This window comes from Rutidosis leptorrhynchoides, chromosome 7 (assembly GCF_046630445.1).
Source record: "Rutidosis leptorrhynchoides isolate AG116_Rl617_1_P2 chromosome 7, CSIRO_AGI_Rlap_v1, whole genome shotgun sequence".
Classification (NCBI taxonomy): domain Eukaryota; kingdom Viridiplantae; phylum Streptophyta; class Magnoliopsida; order Asterales; family Asteraceae; genus Rutidosis; species Rutidosis leptorrhynchoides.
This window is the reverse complement of record NC_092339.1, coordinates 1496485-1518902: the sequence shown is the minus strand read 5'-3', so window position 1 is coordinate 1518902 and position 22418 is coordinate 1496485.

Sequence of the window (22418 nt, the reverse complement as noted above, 5' to 3'; positions counted from 1 at the left end):
GAATGTCCTCTTTTTGGTTAGGGGTCAGTTTCTTCTTCTTTGGCTGATTTTTTGTGGAATTGCGACTCCCTTGTGCTTGTTGGCAGAGGTCGCGGAGGCGAAAACCTCACTCTCGCCAGCTTTCTCCTGCTCTAGCTGCTCCTCCACATTCTGCTTGTGGAAGGAGATTGCCGCAATCTCCTCCATAGTTAGCACCTTCTTCATCTTCATCTTTGCATACATAAGCACGTACTTAGATTACAGACGTATGTGGATGCGTAAAGTAAGGTGCACGTATTAATATTCCTTCCCTTGCCATTCGGTGCGACTATTAATGGGCGCATGTTTTCCCACGGCCAATGTGAGGATATCTTTCCCAACCGCAGCATCACATTCCCATACGTGCGGTGGATAAGCTGTGCGTTCGCGCAATCCACGAGCAGTTTGGTCTCTTCATCGTCAAGTGTTGGGGTTTTGTTAACATGCTTTGCTATGTCAAGACCCGTCCTAATCCATCCGGACATAGTCCATATCGATTACAAACGATTCACAATAGTTGGTTACATCGCGAGGTACTTGACCTCTATATGATACTATTTACAAACATTGCATTCGTTTTTAAAAGACAAACTTGATTTATATCGAAAATTGACGACATGCAAATCATTTCATAATATATTCAACTATAATTGACTAAATAATAATCTTGATGAACTCGATGACTCGAATGCAACGTCTTTTGAAATATGTCATGAATGACTCCAAGTAATATCTTTTAAATGAGCAATTGCACAGCGGAAGACTTCTTTCATACCTGAGAATAAACATGATTTAAAGTGTCAACCAAAAGGTTGGTGAGTTCATTAATTTATCATAACAATCATTTCAATATTTTAATAGACCACAAGATTTCATATTTCATTTTCTCATAATCATACATCCCATGCATAGAGACAAAAATATCATTCATATGGATTGAACACCTGGTAATCGACATTCACAATATGCATATAAGAATATCCCCATCATTCTGGGATCCTCCTTCGAACATGATATAAATTTCGAAGTACTAAAGCATCCGGTACTTTGGATGGGGCTTGTTGGGCCCGATAGATCTATCTTTAGAGTTCGCGTCAATTAGGGTGTCTGTTCCCTAATTCTTAGATTACCAGACTAAAAAGGGGCATATTCGATTTAATAATCCAACCATAGAATGTAATTTTAGATACTTGTGTCTATTTCGTAAAACAAATATAAAAGCAGCGCATGTATTCTCAGCCCAAAAATATAAAGGGTAAAAAGGCAAATGAAACTCACAGTACTGTATTTTGTAGTAAAAATACATATGACGACATTGAACAACTGAACAAAGCAGGGATTGCCTCGGATTCACGAACCTATATCATTTGTATATTCATTAATACATATATTCGTAATCGAACAATTTCATATATTATAACATTTACATATACTAGATATTTGATTTGTATATATATTTAAAAATGGTTATTATTTATATAGTTAAAAATACATAAATTGTTATATATGGATATCTATATAAAGATTGTTAATATCATTAATTCATACTTATATGTAATGTTACTTTTAAGTATATTTTATATACATGATAATATATAGTACTAATAATAGTGAATAAAAATTGTATTTGATTATAGTTATAACTATTTTTAATGTTAATAATTCTAATATTGATAATCTTTATTAATAGTACTTATGTTAATGATAATATCTTTAACACTTATAAAATGATAATAATATTAATAGAAATATTGATGATAATAATAATAATAATTTTGATGATAATAATACTTATAATAGTAATGAAAATGATAATTTTAATAAAATACCTTTGTTAAAAATAATAACTTTGATAAATGATAATACTAATAATAATGATAATACAATTAAAAATGAATAAGAATATTACATGTTATTAATCATAATGATATTAATAACTCTTGTAATTTCAATAATATTAACAATAATAATAATATAAATGCTTATATTAGTAATTATTATGATAATAATAATAATAATACTTGTTAATAATAATCACAATGATAATAGTAGTAATTCCAATAATAATAATAATAGTAATAACAATAACAACAACAACAACCATAAGAATAATAATAATAATAATAATAGTAAATGTAATAATAATAATAATAATAATAATAATAATAATAATAATAATAATAATAATAATAATAATAATAATAATAATAATAATAATAATAATAATAATAATAATAATAATAATAATAATAATAATAATACAAATTTGATATGGAAACTACCTCAAAAGAGGTCTTAAAAAGAAACTGCCACGAACAAGATTCGAACCCCCGACCTCACGTACACCCGCTAACACTCAAGACCATTGGGCTGTTGCCCATTTTCTGAATATATTTGCAACCCATATATATATATATATATATATATATATATATATATATATATATATATATATATATATATATATATATATATATATATATATATATATATATATATATATATATATATATATATATTGATTATTTTTCTGAAAACATCCATCTTATTCATCAAAATCCAATAAGCAAAATGTCACAAAGATTATGAAAACAATTTCACAGTTTTGTTCAAGACTTATAATCAACTCGTAATACATAAAATTTGTGTTATTTATAAACAAGGCAAACAAAAAAAAATTAAAAAAATAAAGAAGCTGCAGTCGCTGCTTTGCAAGAAAAAAAATATTTGAAATCGAATTAGAGAAAGTTTGAGACCAAGTTTATAACATAAAATAGATTTTAATCCTCTCCTATAAACTATTGGTATCGTAAATTGCAAGTAATTCACAACAACAAACTCGAATTTCTTCAAGAACAAAATAGTTGACTTTTGTATTTAGAAGTTTGACTCCGAAATTCGAATTCGTTAGTTAAAATTGAGACTTGGGACTTTACAGATAGATTAAACGAACCCTTTCTAATAGAATTGCATTATTAGATTTTTGAAATAGACTCGAATTCGATATTTGGCTAAAAAGAAGAAGATTAGAGGATGAACGGGTTTTCTTCTTATTTTTCTTTTCTGTTTTCCCTTTCTGATTTGCAACAGACAAACATATATGAATTGTAATCGAATAATTGAAACAGCAAATTTGATTTGATCGTGTTTTTGTTTTGAACTGATGATGATGGCGATAGAGGGGTTCACAAGTGTACAGAACAACAAATAAGAAGAGAAAAAAAAATTAACACTGATAGTGATATAAATAATTACGCGTGTACACCTGCGTGTTTATATAACATAAATAGTTATATATATATATATATATATATATATATATATATATATATATATATATATATATATATATATATATATATATATATATATATATCTGCATTTATAATATCTGTATATATCTATGTCTGTATATATCTATGTCTATTTTTATAACCTGTATTTGTATATCTTAAATATTTATATAACTATATTTATATATCAATCTTAAATACAACAATAATAGTGATACAAATATTAGTAATAATAATTATATTTATATAACTATATTTATATATGATAATGCTAAAAACGAACATATATTTCATAGCATTATCCCTCAAGAAAGACAAGCTTTTAGTTGCGATTGTTCTATTTACAAGTGATATTCGTTTAAATAATAAAAGGTGAAGACAAAAGACAGATTCGACGAATTGAAGACGCAAACGACCAAAAAGCTCAAAAGTACAAAATACAATCAAAGAGGTTCCAATTATTGATAAGAAACGTCTCAGAATTACAAGAGTACAAGATTCAAAATGCAAAGTACAAGATATTAAATTGTACGCAAGGACGTTCGAAAATCCGGAACCGGGACCAGAGTCAACTCTCAACGCTCGACGCAACGGACTAAAAATTACAAGTCAACTATGCACATGAATATAATATAATATATAATTAATTCTTAAAATTAATATATATATATTATATTATATTTAAAAACCGACGGCATAAAAAAACAAAGACTTTTGAGCCTCCCCAGCTGGCCATGCGATCGCATGGCCTGGAGGCACAAAAGCCATGCGATCGCATAGCCAACTTTTTCAGTTCACAGGCCTATAAATTTCGAGCTTTGGTGCACCATAATTAATATATCCATCCTTTCTATATCTATACGTAATATTTATATTTATAATTTATATTTTAATTTTAATTTTAATTTTAATTCTAATAATAAGGGTATGTTAGCGAATGTTGTAAGGGTGTAAGTCGAAATTCTATCCGTGTAACGGTACGCTATTTTTAATCATTGTAAGTTATGTTCAACCTTTTTAATTTAATGTCTCGTAGCTAATTTATTATTATGCTTATTTAAAATGAAGTAATCATGATGTTGGGCTAATTACTAAAATTGGGTAATTGGGCTTTGTACCATAATTGGGGTTTGGACAAAAGAACGACACTTGTGGAAATTAGACTATGGGCTATTAATGGGCTTTATATTTGTTTAACTAAATGATAGTTTGTTAATTTTAAATATAAAGATTTACAATTGGACGTCCCTATAAATAACCATATACACTCAATCGGACACGATGGGCGGGATATTTATATGTACGAATAATCGTTCATTTAACCGAACACGGGAATGGATTAATAGTCACTAGAATTATTAAAACAGGGGTGAAATTATGTACAAGGACACTTGGCATAATTGATAACAAAGTATTAAAACCTTGGGTTACACGCAGTCGATATCCTGGTGTAATTATTAAACAAAGTAATAAAACCTTGTTACAGTTTAAGTCCCCAATTAGTTGGAATATTTAACTTCGGGTATAAGGATAATTTGACGAGGATACTCGCACTTTATATTTATGACTGATGGACTGTTATGGACAAAAACCAGACGGACATATTAAATAATCCAGGACAAAAGACAATTAACTCATGGGCAGAAAACTAAAATCAACACGTCAAACATCATGATTAAGGAAGTTTAAATAAGCATAATTCTTTTATTTCATATTTAATTTCCTTTATTTTATATTTAATTGCACTTCTAATTATCGCACTTTTATTTATTGTTATTGTATTTAATTGCACTTTTAATTATCGTACTTTTTAATTATCGCAAGTTTATTTTATCGCACTTTTAATTATCGCAATTTCATTATCGTTATTTACTTTACGCTTTAAATTAAGTCTTGTATTTATTTTTAATATTTTACATTTAGGTTTTAACTGCGACTAAAGATTTAAAATCAACAAACCGGTCATTAAATGGTAAAAACCCCCCTTTAAAATAATAATATTACTTTTATATATATTTGTATTTTTATAAATTAAACTAATATAGCGTTAAGCTTTGTTTAAAGATTTTTTTTTCCCTGTGGAACGAACCGGACTTACTAAAAACTACACTACTGTACGATTAGGTACACTGCCTATATGTATTGTAGCAAGGTTTAAGTATATCCATTCTCTAAATAAATAAATATCTTGTGTAAAATTGTATCGTATTTAATAGTATTGCCTAGTAAAATTTAATAGTATTTTATACCCCTTAGCTTTGACATCAAGTATTTTTGGCGCCGCTGCCGGGGAACTTAAAATCTAGCTTAAAAGCCGGAAGCGCAACGCTAATATAAAAAAAATATTTATTTTTAGTTTACTTATATAAAAAAAATCACTTTTGTAAAAATACGTTTTAAATATTCAAAAATATAAAAAGAAAAAAAATATATAAATATTTTTAAGAGTTTGTAAGTTATATAAAAAAAATTTCTTTATCTTTATTTTATAAAAAAAATAAGTTTTATTTAATTTATATAAATATATTACATAATTTTTTATTAAAACAGCAAAACAGAAAAAAATAATAAAAATAAAAACTCTCAGCCTGTACTGTAGCAGCCCAGTGTCTGGCCCGAAACCCTAGCCCATGCGATCGCATGGCCGGGTAACTAAGAACTCATGCGATCGCATGAGCTCTGCAGACACGCCAGAATTGACTGAAAACTGCAATCATTACGGTTTTATTATTAATTATATATATAAACCCTAATTAGGTTATTCTTAATTTATTAATTAGTTATTAGTTTTTATTTAATTTGTATTATTTAGTTAAATTAGTTTAATTGAGTTATAAATTTAGTACTTTTATAAAATAAATAATCTAAAAATAATATTTTTATAAAAATTGTACTTTTTACAACTATTAGTATATTTTTATATTTTGTCCCTTTTTAATTGTTTTAGCGTAATTTTTGTATTTTTCGCTCGTATTTAGTTTTAAGATATAATTTTTGCCATAGTTATTTTTATATCTAGAATTTTAGGTTTTGCCGTAAAATCCCTTAAGTGCTTTTTCTTTAGACTATGATCTAAGTGCTTTAGAATTTTGCGACGCCTTTTTAAGTTTAAGTACCTTTTTAAGATATTGTCATTTGGGATATAGTTTTACTTGTAAGCTTTAATATTTTTAGACGCAACTTTTAATTTTTAGTTTTTAGTTCCTTTTTAAGTTTCAACGCGCTACTTTCTTATTTTTATTTTTCGACGCCTTTTACCTATGTATCAATTATCACTCCAATTAGTAATCTCAATTTGCAATTTTAATTTTAAGTTAGTGATAGTAATAAGGTTGGGTTAGTCGAGTGTTTTTAAAATTTTATAAGTCGCTCTTTTTCTTTTCTTTTTCGACCTTTTTCGACGCGCTCTTTTTCTTTCTTATTTCTCGCTATTCTAGTTTTTAGGACTTAGAATTTTCTCTACTTCTTATCTAAATTTCTTAAAATTATGAAAATTTATTTTAAGTGGTTAAATTGATAGACATCAAAATTTTCTGGTTCGTAGTAATAGTTGGATTTGTACGTAGACCGGGTTATTGGAGCCAAACAGTACTCAATTATATTGAGACCAAACGAATCCTGCCCCTCTGCTACATCTTTTGGCTATTCGAAACGTGGGCAAAATCAGAAAAGTCTATTAATTGGATAACTTATATAATTTTTCTTTCCTTTTACAAACTAATAGGATATTCAGTGAATGCACCGAGCAAGACGTTCACCACCTTTTGTACGTTCACCACCTGTAACTAGATCAAGACATCTAGCAAATATTACCGCCGTTGATTTTTCTTTAGAATCATCATCCAGTCAACCAAGTACTCCAATTCAAATTTCCGATAATCCATTTTTTGAACCCGACCTCACAATTGAGAATCCGGAGAATTTTCAGGGACAATTCATAGATCCTGAACCATTAATTTTTCCTCCGGAACCACCAATCATTCAAACAGAGATTGTTGAGGAACGAACCATTAAATCAGAATCCTCTAGTGATTCAGATTCAACAAATTCAATTATGGAGAATCTGGAACCTTTAAGTATGGAAGACCGAATGAGAGCTAAACGCACTGGCCAAGGTCACGCAATTACTCAACCAGACATTAATGCGCCAGATTATGAAATCAAAGGACAAATTCTACATATGGTGACTAATCAATGCCAATTTAGTGGTGCACCGAAGGAAGATCCAAACGAACATCTTCGTATCTTTAATAGGATCTACACACTATTTAAAATAAGAGAAGTGGAGGTTGAACAGATATATCTCATGTTATTTCCCTGGACTTTAAAGGGAGAAGCCAAAGATTGGTTGGAATCGTTACCTGAAGGGGCGATTGATACATGGGACGTTTTAGTTGAAAAATTTCTTAAACAATTCTTTCCGGCATCTAAAGCCGTAAGACTTCAAGGAGAAATTGTTACGTTCACACAGAAACCGAATGAAACTCTATATGAGGTGTGGACAAGATTTGGAAAGTTATTAAGAGGATGTCCGCAACATGGATTAGACACCTGTCGAATAGTATAAATATTCTACCAAGGATGCGACATCACTACAAGGAAAGACATCGATATAGCAGCTGGTGGTTCTATTATGAAGAAAACTGAAACTGATGCTTACAAAATTAATGATAACACTGCTTCCCACTCACATGAGTGGCACCAAGAAAAAGATATCGTTATATCATCTAAAGCAGCTAGAGCTGATTCTAGCCATGACTTAGATTCCATTTCCGCAAAGATAGATGCTGTCGAGAGACGAATGGAAAAGATGACTAAAGATATCCACTCAATACGAATTAGTTGTGAGCAGTGTGGAGGACCACATTTGACAAAAGATTGTCTCAGTATTGAACTAACAATGGAACAAAGAGAGAATGTTTCATATCTAAACCAAAGGCCTGGAAATAATTATCAGAATAATTATCAACCGCCAAGACCGATTTACAATCAAAACCAGAATTATAACAGAAATGTTCCATACAACAACCAACAAGGTCCTAGCAATCAACAAGTATCCAATAATACTTACAACCAGCAAAGACCCAATTTTCAAAACAAACCACCACAAACCGATGATAAAAAGCCGAATTTAGAAGATATGATGACGAAGCTAGTTGAAACTCAAACGCAGTTTTTCACATCTCAGAAACAAACCAATGAACAAAATGCTCAAGCATTTAGAAATCAACAAGCTTCTATTCAAAATCTGGAACAAGAAGTAAGTAACCTAGCAAGGTTAATAGGTGAAAGAAAACCGGGAAGTTTACCTAGTGATACAAATGCTAACCCCCGAAATGAAACAGCTAAAGCCATTACCACAAGAAGTGGGACAACACTTAAACCACCTGAAATACCTGTAACTTCTGATGAAACTATTCCTACTCCACAAGAACCACAACCTGATCAAGATAAGGAAAAAGAACCGGTAGTTGAAAAGGTTAATGAAGATAACACAGTTAAGGCTAAACCTTATGTTAAACCATACCAACCACCACTTCCTTACCCAAGTAAAATGAAAAAAGAGAAACTTGAAGCCGAGCAATCCAAATTCTTGGATATGTTTAAACAAATAAATGTCAATCTTTCTTTCATTGATGTGATTTCAGGAATGCCTAGATATGCTAAATTCTTGAAAGATCTAATCTCAAATAGAAAGAAAATGAAAGAACTCTCGGCTGTTACTATGAATGCTAATTGTTCTGCAGTGCTGTTGAATAAGATACCAGAAAAATTATCTGATCCAGAAAGTTTCACAATTCCATGTTTTCTTGGTAGTCTTAGTTCAATAGAAGCATTGGTAGACTTAGGTGCTAGTATAAATTTAATGCCGTATTCACTATACGCTAAACTAGACCTTGGAGAATTGAAACCAACAAGAATAAGCATACAACTAGCCGATCGATCAATAAAATATCCTAGAGGGATAATGGAGAACATGCTAGTTAAAGTTGGTACTTTAGTATTTCCAGTAGATTTTGTTGTTCTGGACATGGAAGAAGATTCTCAAGTTCCTCTCATATTAGGAAGACCATTCTTAAACACGGCTAAAGCAATGATAGACGTGTTTGGTAAGAAACTGACCCTAAGTATAGAGGACGAGAGTGTTACCTTTTCAGTTGATAGAGCAATGCAACAACCGCAATCTGCAGATGATACATGTTATTATATTCAAACTATAGATTCACATGCAGAATTGTTAGAAGAATTTCCAGAATTACAAGGAACAGGAGAATGTTCTTTAGGAGAAGGAACTGAACCAATTGATGAAGCTGAAATGTTAGCTACACTAATGGCTAATGGATATGAACCAACAACAGAAGAAATTCAAATGCTAAAAGAAGAAGACAGATATCGATATAAATCATCGATAGAAGAACCTCCGAAATTAGAGTTAAAGCCACTTCCAAACCATTTGGAATACGCTTATTTACATGGTGAATCTGAATTACCTGTAATAATATCATCTTCTCTTACTGAAAATGAAAAATCTCAACTCATTTCTGTGTTGAAAGCTCATAAACCAGCCATTGCATGGAAGATTCATGATATTAAAGAAATAAATCCTTCGTATTGCACACATAAAATCTTTATGGAAGAAGGTCATAAAACGTATGTGCAACGCCAACGAAGAATAAATCCTAATATGCAAGATGTTGTTAAAAAGAAATAATTAAACTGCTAGATGCAGGTTTAATTTATCCAATTTCTGATAGTCCATGGGTAAGCCCAGTTCAATGTGTGCCTAAGAAGGGTGGCATGACTGTCATTACAAATGAGAAAAATGAACTTATTCCTACTAGGACTGTAACAAGATGGCGTGTTTGTATTGATTATAGAAAATTAAATGACGCCACCAGAAAAGATCACTTTCCCTTACCTTTCATTGATCAAATGTTGGAAAGATTAGCCGGAAATAGTTACTATTGTTTTCTAGATGGTTTTTTCAGATAATTTCAAATTCCAATAGCACCCGAAAATCAAGAGAAAACCACATTCACGTGCCCTTATGGTACTTTTGCTTACAAACGCATGCCATTTGGACTTTGCAACGCCCCTGCAACCTTTCAAAGGTGCATGATGGCGATTTTTCACGACATGATAGAAGAATGCATGAAAGTTTTCATGGATGACTTTTCAGTCTTCGATGATACATTTGAATCATGTCTAGTTAATCTGGAACGAATGCTTATTAGATGCGAACAATCAAATCTAGTACTTAATTGGGAGAAATGCCATTTCATGGTTAAAGAAGGCATCGTTCTTGGACATAAAATTTCAAAAGAAGGAATTGAAGTGGATAGAGCTAAAGTAGATGTAATTGCTAAACTTCCACATCCCACCAATGTTAGAGGAGTTAGGAGTTTTCTAGGGCATGCCGGTTTTTACCGACGTTTCATTAAAGATTTTTCTAAAATTGCCACTCCTATGAATAAACTCCTAGAAAAGGATGCTCCATTCATCTTTTCAGATGAATGTATCAAATCTTTTAATATTCTTAAAGAGAAACTCACTAATGCGCCGATCATAATAACACCAAATTGGAATCTACCGTTTGAACTTATGTGCGATGCAAGTGATTTTGCAATGGGAGCCGTTTTAGGACAAAGGATTGAAAAAACGATTTCAACCTATATATTATGCTAGTAAGACGTTACAAGGAGCACAAACGAATTACACAACTACTGAAAAAGAACTCCTTGCTATTGTCTTTGCTTTTGACAAATTTCGTTCATATCTCGTTCTAGCAAAAACGGTGGTCTATACCGACCATTCTGCTCTTAGATACCTATTTTCGAAACAAGATGCCAAACCAAGATTAATCCGTTGGATCTTACTCTTACAAAAGTTTGATATTGAAATCCGAGATAAAAGAGGAGCAGAAAATCTCGCCGCTGATCATCTTTCTCGTCTTGAAAATCCCGACTTAGAAGTTCTAAATGAATCGGCCATACAAGACAACTTTCCTGATGAATATCTATTGAAGATAGATTATAATGAAATTCCATGGTTTGCAGACTATGCAAACTACTCAGTATGTGGATTCCTTGAAAAAGGATTATCGTACCAAAAACGAAAGAAATTCTTCAGTGATATAAAATACTATTTCTGGGAAGATCCACATTTGTTTAAAAGTTGTCCAGATGGAATAATACGCCGATGTGTATTCGGAGATGAAGCCAATCAAATCTTAAACCATTGTCACACAGGACCAACAGGAGGGCATTATGGGCCTCAACTAACAGCAAGAAAAGTTTATGATGCTGGATTCTATTGGCCTACAATTTTCAAAGACGCACACCTTCTTTGAAAATCCTGTGATGCTTGTCAAAGGGCCGGAAAAATAAGTCAACGTGATGAAATGCCACAAAATGTCATTCAAGTATGTGAAGTATTTGACATTTGGGGTATTGACTTTATGGGTCCATTTCCAAAATCTCATAATAATCTCTATATTCTCGTAGCCATTGATTATGTATCTAAATGGACGGAAGCACAAGCTCTCCCAACTAACGATGCACGAGTTGTAGTCAACTTTTTAAAACGTCTTTTTGCAAGGTTTGGAACACCGAAAGCTTTAATAAGTGATCGGGGAACTCATTTCTGTAATAATCAACTTGAAAAAGTTCTTAAAAGATATGGAGTAACTCATAAAATATCCACCGCATATCATCCACAAACTAGTGGACAAGCTGAAAATACCAACCGAGCTTTAAAACGTATTCTAGAAAAAACTGTAGGATCAAATCCGAAGGAATGGTCCATTAAATTGGAGGATGCACTCTGGGCTTTTAGAACAGCCTACAAAACTCCAATTGGAACCACACCTTTCAGACTCGTTTATGGAAAAGCATGTCATCTTCCAGTAGAAATTGAACACAAAGCATTTTGGGCTTTGAAGACATGTAATCTTGATTTACATGAAGCTGGACGTCTACGGTTAAGTCAACTAAACGAATTAGAAGAATTAAGACATGAAGCATACGAAAATTCATTAATCTATAAAGAAAGAACAAAGAAATGGCATGATAAAAGAATCAGAAGTTTAAAAGAATTTAAAGAAGGAGACAGAGTTCTTCTTTTCAATTCACAATTCAAGCTATTTCCTGGAAAATTGAAATCAAGATGGTCTGGACCATTCATAGTCAAAAGAGTTTTCCCATACGGAACGATAGAATTAATAAATTCAAATGGAATTGAATTTAAAGTTAATGGTCACAGAGTTAAACATTACATAGATAGTCCGATGGAAGTCGACAACGAAGTTAATCACAATTTCGATACCACAGCTAACTAAGTGTGGGGAGAATCAAGTCTTTAAAGGATAATATGTATTTCTGTTAGAGTTAAATTTTCTGTTTTCGTGTAGTTCTCGAAAATGAAACCCAAATGGACTTTCCCTAGCAGACCCTAAAGAACTAGTCTTCTCCCCCCATTCTGAATTTTTATTTTTTTAGGAAATGAAGACTTCCTATGAACTAAACCATGGTCTAATCCTGCACGCTTTGATCACTAAACGTAATAATGACACACTTCCGAGTGAACTAGTATCAGTAATCAGAGAAAGATTGGACGGAGTAAGAAAAGAATCCAGATATTAAGATAATAAGTTACAATTTGGTAAAGGAAAATCAAAATCCGCAGCGAAAAGAAGAGCACGACACCTAGAAAGATGTCACAAATGCGGAAAATGGTCACATGGAGGTAAATGTTCAAATAATCAAACCTATTCAAACACCGAATTTGTTACTTTATGCAGAGACGGACCGTTCATGTGTTTAGAAGAAAAAACACTGAATGCTCGAGGTTAGGCCTATGTAGCTATGGAAAACTAATTAAACCGACTATCTTATGAGTGGGATAGATCGTATCACTAAGAATACTATCTCACAGGTAAGTCTGTACAGTTTTTATTTTTTTTATTTTTATTTTTAACCTTTTGATAATAAACGCTAATTTGTTCGCTATAAAGTATTAAATTGGTATTCGATGAAATTAGGTTTGGCGACCGAAATTATTGATATCATTCAAAAATTTATTACATCACTGTGAAATTTAACGTTTATTCTTAAGGTATAAATATCTTTAATCAATCAACCCAAAATATTTCAAAAATTCGTCATGAGTTAAATTAGGTCATGGAACCGAAATTACTTTACCGAAAAGAGGGGCGCATATTTTTGATAATATTTAATTGATTAAAGTGGGATAAAAGCCAAGTGTGGGAAAAATTACCAAGTTATCTTAAACATATGTCACATATTTCTGTAACAAATAATTGAAGATACTTTTGCTTTGGACTAAACTAAACTGTTTTACCCGATGAAAGAAAAGAAGAGATGGATCTACATGATGAATCAATTCCATCGTTAAAATGAAGTAAAGTCTTTCGAAAAAGAAACGCGCTTCTTGATTTAGGTCATGAAGTTGTCGTCCAGACCAGCTGTAGGTTGATGAAAAATCTAGAAAAGTCATCTCTAAAATCAGCAGGAAATCCACGGACCTCAGCATAAAACAGGGTCGCCAAGTGGTCAGACTTATCCTAACCATGAGAGGATCTGTCTTGTAAAATGGGGAGGGCGCCGTGCAAATTAGCTGGATAAGACTAATGAATCAGATCCCCAGAAAGGATAATCTCTTTAAAGATCAAAAATCAGCTTTTAAGCCTGATATTACTCAATCCTTAAGATTGACCTTAAAGATTGAGAATTACAAACTCATGGAATTCGATGATATCTAAACTCGAGCTTGAACGAGAAAATATTTTGATCAAAATTAAAACCGATTTGTTTTCTGAAAACCTATTTTCAATGAGTTCATTACCATTGAACGTAAAATCCCAGGAATTCACCTGGAATTCATTAGGTCACCTGAACTAAATCGGGTGTCAACCGTAAGAACGGTGGTTGCATAGCATGGTCAAAGACAGGACCTTGTGCTAGACCGAAAAATCATAAGGGTGCGCTTTACTATTGCTCCTACCAAGGATAGTAATTGCGTCCGACACGTTATAGACCATAATTAAAAGAATGTCAGGGGACATTGCCTTAACAGTTGCTTGTTCAACGCTTTCCTTTACAACCGGACGGTAGTTTACCGAAAGGTAATATTCGGAACAAGTAAACTAGACGTGTTGCTTTCTCAATACAAGGTTAACAAGTGGGTGACACAAAACCGTAAGTTTTGAGCTAAAATTTTCAAATCTGAAACCCACCAAACCCACAAAAATATTTTGCAAACACCGGTGAAGGGTTATTCCGGAAAACTTATCTAGGGTAAAAGCTAGATTTAATTTTCAAAAAGATCAAATGTTTTCATAAAGATCCAATTTCCTTAATGGATCTAAATTTTATAGTCATGTGGGACTATAAACCACATCGTTACTACCATTGTTTATACCGCCGTAAAGAAATCACTGATGTACAAAGTGTGAAGAATAAAGAAGTGATTCTAGTATTTCAAGACTATATTGCTTGAGGACAAGCAACGCTCAAGTGTGGGAATATTTGATAATGCTAAAAACGAACATATATTTCATAGCATTATCCCTCAAGAAAGACAAGCTTTTAGTTGCGATTGTTCTATTTACAAGTGATATTCGTTTAAATAATAAAAGGTGAAGACAAAAGACAGATTCGATGAATTGAAGACGCAAACGACCAAAAAGCTCAAAAGTACAAAATACAATCAAAGAGGTTCCAATTATTGATAAGAAACGTCTCAGAATTACAAGAGTACAAGATTCAAAACGCAAAGTACAAGATATTAAATTGTACGCAAGGACGTTCAAAAATCTGGAACCGGGACCAGAGTCAACTCTCAACGCTCGACGCAACGGACTAAAAATTACAAGTCAACTATGCACATGAATATAATATAATATATAATTAATTCTTAAAATTAATATATATATATATATATATATATATATATATATATATATATATATATATATATATATATATATATATATATATATATATATATATATATATATATATATTATATTTAAAAACCGTCGGCATAAAAAAACAACGACTTTTGAGCCTCCCCAGCTGGCCATGCGATCGCATGGCCAACTTTTTCAGTTCACAGGCCTATAAATTTCGAGCTTTGGTGCACCATAATTAATATATCCATCCTCTATATATCTATACGTAATATTTATATTTATAATTTATATTTTAATCTTAATTTTAATTTTAATTCTAATAATAAGGGTATGTTAGCGAATGTTGTAAGGGTGTAAGTCGAAATTCTATCCGTGTAACGCTACGCTATTTTTAATCATTGTAAGTTATGTTCAACCTTTTTAATTTAATGTCTCGTAGCTAAGTTATTATTATGCTTATTTAAAATGAAGTAATCATGATGTTGGGCTAATTACTAAAATTGGGTAATTGGGCTTTGTACCATAATTGGGGTTTGGACAAAAGAACGACACTTGTGGAAATTAGACTATGGGCTATTAATGGGCTTTATATTTGTTTAACTAAATGATAGTTTGTTAATTTTAAATATAAAGATTTACAATTGGACGTCCCTATAAATAACCATATACACTCAATCGGACACGATGGGCGGGATATTTATATGTACGAATAATCGTTCATTTAACCGGACACGGGAATGGATTAATAGTCACTAGAATTATTAAAACAGGGGTGAAATTATGTACAAGGACACTTGGCATAATTGATAACAAAGTATTAAAACCTTGGGTTACACGCAGTCGATATCCTGGTATAATTATTAAACAAAGTAATAAAACCTTGTTACAGTTTAAGTCCCCAATTAGTTGGAATATTTAACTTCGGGTGTAAGGATAATTTGACGAGGATACTCGCACTTTATATTTATGACTGATGGACTGTTATGGACAAAAACCAGACGGACATATTAAATAATCCAGAACAAAAGACAATTAACCCATGGGCAGAAAACTAAAATCAACACGTCAAACATCATGATTACGGAAGTTTAAATAAGCATAATTCTTTTATTTCATATTTAATTTCCTTTATTTTATATTTAATTACACTTCTAATTATCGCACTTTTATTTATTATTATTGTATTTAATTGCACTTTTAATTATCGTACTTTTTAATTAATGCAAGTTTATTTTATCGCACTTTTATTTATCGCAATTTCATTATCGTTATTTACTTTACGCTTTAAATTAAGTCTTGTATTTATTTTTAATATTTTACATTTAGATTTTAACTGCGACTAAAGTTTTAAAATAGACAAACTGGTCATTAAACGGTAAAAACCCCCTTTAAAATAATAATATTACTTTTATATATATTTGTATTTTTATAAATTAAACTAATATAGCGTTAAGCTTTGTTTAAAGATTTTTTTCCCTGTAGAATGAACCGGACTTACTAAAAACTACACTACTGTACGATTAGGTACACTGTCTATAAGTGTTGTAGCAAGGTTTAAGTATATCCATTCTCTAAATAAATAAATATCTTGTGTAAAATTGTATCGTATTTAATAGTATTTCCTAGTAAAATTTAATAGTATTTTATACCCCTTAGCTTTGACATCAATATATCAATCTTTAATACAACAATAATAATGATACAAATATTAGTAATAATAATTATAATAATACTAATAACTAACGACAATAATATAAGATGCTAATAATAATATTATTATTAATGATGTTAATAATGATTGTTAATTATAAAGGTAATTTTAATATCTAATATTAATACAAACAATAATTGAGATATAACAAGTTGTATGTTTTTATGTATATATCCATATCCGTATATCGAAATTATATAAAGAAACATAATAATATAATAATAATAAATGATAATTTTTAATAGGTTTATTAATAATAATTAATAGGAATGATAATAATAATAATATTGTTAATGATTGTATTATTTTCTAAGAATATTTATGATAATAATGATTTTAAATGATAATGGTATTTATAAATAATAATAATCTTAATCAGAATTTTATTACTTGTTGTAATATACTAGTGATGTTAACAATGATAACAAAATCATTATATTTATAATTCTTAATAATAATTAACAATAATTATAATAACTGATAATATTTAAATTACATTTATAATATATACATAAAACTAATACTGATATTGATATTAGTTTTAGTATTAATAATGAAAGTCATAATAAAGTTATTATAACGACTATATTCTTGACTTGTGTTTACATTTAATATATCCAATTTATTAATTTTTTAATATTTAATAATTATATATAGTAACTTACATTAAGTATTAAATTATATATATATATATATATATATATATATATATATATATATATATATATATATATATATATATATATATATATACAACAATAGTTCGTGAATCGTCGAGCACACAGTCAAAGGGTAATTGATTATATGAATATAGTTTTCAAAACTTCTGAGACTCAACGTTACTGATTTTTGCTTATCGTATCGAAATCATATAGAGATTAAGTTTAAATTTGGTCGGAAATTCCCGGGTCATCACAGTACCTACCCGTTAAAGAAATTTCGTCCCGAAATTTAAGTGAGGTGGTCATGGTTAACGATAAAAATGTTTTCATGACTAATATGAGTTGATAAATAGGATTTTATTATCATTGAATAATATGGATAAAATGGTTCGATTAATCGAAGCGTATGAATGAAGTTATCACAAAATATCGAGATGAAGAAATGGAGATTTTCCATAATTTTTGACGTAGTCGCGATTGAATTCCGGAATTCAAGGGATTTATAGAAGATCTTCGAAATCGAAAAGATTTGATTCTTCGGTGAGTAAGAAAATTAAGATCTCTATAATTAAATACGGTGATCTACCTCGATTACTCTATCTGATATTTCCATTATAAATTAAGCTCTTCCGTTACATTATTCTCACCATTCCTATACTTTCTTTCTTATCTCCTACATCCAAAAGATTGTGAAAATGCTTAATCCAGTTCTAATCCTTGTCCTTATCCTTACTATAGCAACAATCATTCTCCTTTTCTAACTTCCACCGGAGGAATCTGTTTTCTTCTATGTCGCCCTTGGGATTATAGTATTTTTACTTCTCCCGTGTCTTTATGTTGCGATAAACATTGACCTACACAGTTTGTAATTTCTGCGCTGTTCTTGATTTTATATATATTCTCTTATATTTCAATGTCCCTGCTTCGGTCTCCTATAATCATTGTCATTCGCAGTTAATGCTCTCTCCTGTTTGCTGCAATTTATACCCCTGTTTACACTTCGAAGCTTCATGCTCTGTTTTCTCTTCTATCCAATCAGCACATCAAGTAATGGTTCAGAATTCGCAGGTATGGAGTTTCGAATGAACATGACTATTATTCCAAGAGAGAGCTTGTAATAGCACGATCTTGATTGGTTAAATTACTAGAATATCCGGAAAGATAGATCTATCAAGAAGATATATTCTTAATATGTTTGGAGATTGAGTAGAATGTAAGAGTTGTGTAAATGGAATATGATGACGGTATGTTCTGTGAATCATCACGTTTCATTAGAAACTCAGCATGAATTACTGTAACATAATCACGTTGATCAAGTGTCATTATATTATACTAACTCATGCATCAGTTCCCAACATTACTTTAGTAACATTCATATTTTAAGCTCGAAAGTTTACAGAATATAGAACTAACGGCTTCTATATGATGTAATATTGATAGCACGAAGAGATTAATGATTTCAGATAAGAATAGTTATAAAAATATCTCCAGAAATATGGAGGTTATTTATAATGAAAGATACGATAATATCTCGGAATATCTAAGATCAGAGGATGATAGAAACTATTGTCTGCAAGGGTTTAGAGTAAGGAGCAAGATATTCACTAAAGACTTTAGCAGACATTGAATCATTTGGATTCTTTGAAGTCAAACTTATTCTTTGTGATTTGTCCACGGCTTTCTTCATAGTTTCGCATAATCTGTTTTTCGGTACTAAATTTTCTATTGAATGTTTCCAATATAATGATACACAGAAAGCACGAAGAGGTATATAATTTCGGACGAGAATATTTATGAAAATATCCTCAGAAATATCGAAGATATTGATGATGATATTTTGGAATTTCTAAGTTCGATGGTTGATGGAGAAAGATTTTCCGCAAGATTTTAACATGACTTCGAAGCAAGATATTCTCTAGAGATTTCAACGGATCCAGAACTACCTGGATTCTTTGAATATAGGGTATGGTCCTTGTATTTATCCTTGGACTCCTTCGTAGTTAGCTCAATCCGTTTTTCAGTTCCAACTTTTCTGAGCTTTACTAACATACTATTCTTTATCATTAAACTTCCGATGATCAAGGTCGTTTACGGTTGTCTACGGTTTCTGCTGCTTCATTCAGCTTTTTCAACATTCAGAGTATTGATTCGTAGACTGAGTGCTTTTCAGAATTTCAGAATGAAAGATCATAATTCTAAGATATAAATGTTATACATATAACTGTTGATGTAGATATGCTGTGAGTTTTCAAAGTACTGATTGCTGATTCCCGGTAATTGGTATGGCAGTTCTCGTTACAAGATGCGGATGAGTATATGATAGGGTTTCTATGAATAAATATAATGATTTATCAGAGAAATTTAAGCCAAGAAGCAACGAGGTTGCTGGTATGTCTGCTGGTAATATGGTGGAATATAAAAGGTTCCCTGATAATAATAAAAGAGCACGCATTTATATCAAGGTTATAATAAGGTTGTTTCGAACGAAAAGTCGAAGTTGACTTGCTGGAGCTGTGACAAAATTTGCTACTTTGAAAAGGGATTGTAAAGTTATTTTGGGTAATAATAATGCTAAAGGAGCTAACACAGATACGGGTTAAACGTTTTACTCAGGTTTCGAGTATTTTCAGGTGCATAACTATATGCGTCAATCTCTTCTTCCGTAGAGGAAGTGCGGTTGGTTCACACTCTCGATTGAGGTGTTTTTAAGAATCATGAAAGGTTTGAACGCTGATGGTAATAGTCAAGATATAAATGAGGTTTAAGATGAAATCAAGTGGCAACTTGAAGAATTGTTTAGTTTCATATGTTATAATCAATATTTTAATTCATTTTAATTGTCCAATGTCATTAGTCTACAGTAGATAGTCCACAATTAACAGTCCAATAATTTATATATAATTTAATATATAATATTTAAATTAATTAATACATATCGTGACCCGTATTCGTCTCAGACTCGATCACAACTCAAAGTATATATATTATTTTAGAATCAACCTCAACCCTATATAGAGAACTCGATCATTACTGCATATAGAGTGTCTATGGTGATTCCAAATAATATATATAGATGCATCGATATGATATGTCAAAACCTTGTATACATGTCCCGATATTTAAAGTGCGTAAAATAAATAACAGAAATTAAATAACGATAAATAAAGTGCGTAAAGTAAATAACAGAAATTAAATGACGATAAATAAAAGTGCAAGAATGTAAATTGCGATAAAATAAAATGTAATCAGTTAGCTAGGAACAATTAGCTAGGAACAGTTAGCGTGGATTCTTAACAAAATTTCTCATAGTTAATTTATTTGTTTCTAACAAATTTTATTTTGTCCAATATTTTCTTCATTATGCCACTTGTCGAATTCTGATAGGTTAAAATTCAAATATGAAATTGAATGAAAATGGTTATTTCGTGGTGAACGGATTTGTATATCGATGGATGTAAGTAGGATAGTAAATGATTGTTGAATCAGCTTCGTCGAATGTACAGTGTAACTAATTAAAGTGAAATCTAAATATTCCTCGGGTATTACCTACCCGTTAAAATATTTTCACCATTAACAGTTTGTACGAAAGAATTTTTAATTACAATCTTTATAAAAATATACTTGTATATATATTTTCTTCAGATGCAATCATGGATTTAATGAGTTAATATGATATTAAACTCATTTGATTTACGTTGGAACAAGAATATATAATCTCTAAAATATTAGAGATTACATATTCGCCATGTTGAACGAAGATAAATGATGCATAACGTCATGTAGAATGATAATTATGCTCGGGGTACCAATTGTGATGTTGAGGCGTGTGTTGTTGCTGGTGGTACAGTTGATACCGTTGATATTGTTGAAGCTGGTACATTTTGCACCATATTTTCCAAAGCTACAACTCGGGCGCGAAACTCGTTGACTTCTTCTATTACTCCGGGATGATTGTTGGTTGGAACGAGTGGATGAATAAGGCCTAAAATGTAAGACAGTATATAATCGTGATGAGATACTCTGAGAGAGAAGATGATGTTTCAAACAGGTTCACCGGTAAGTGTTTCAGGTTCTTCGCCAAGAGCGCAGGTTGGTGAATGGAAAGGATCGCCTTCTTCTCGTCTCCATTGATTTAGTCGACTACGAAACCATCAGATGAATTGGGGATGGCTGATTGGTTTACTCATTCTGGTGACACTGCTTTTGGAGCTCGAGTGAAACTCTATGTCAGAATAGCTGTCGAAATAGCTATCGGAATAGTTATCAGAACCTAAGGGACTCGAACTGGTTGAGGGATTCATCTCGTACGATCAGATGAAGGATTTTCGATAAGAAATAGATTATAGAATGTAGATTAGTACCATGCAATACATAATTTACATATGCATATATAATACTAAAATCCGATAAGTTACGGTACGGAAGCTGTCAGGCAAAGGTAACAATAACAGATACGCTAATATGTAAATTAGCAGATACGATATGATATGAATTTTGTCTATACATTATACATGCAGTCGATGCAACAAAATGTGTCTAGACTAAGAATAATAAGCAAGTGATTCCCTTAGAATGATAAGCAGACGATTTCCGGCAAAAATGATAAGTAAAACTTTTGACATGCAGACACGGTCAAAGTCCAGACTCACTAATGCATCCTAACGACTTATCAGTTATACACACTAATGCAGACCTGGTTCGCTAAGACCACCGCTCTGATACCAACTGTCAAGACCCGTCCTAATCCATCCGGACATAGTCCATATCGATTACAAACGATTCACAATAGTTGGTTACATCGC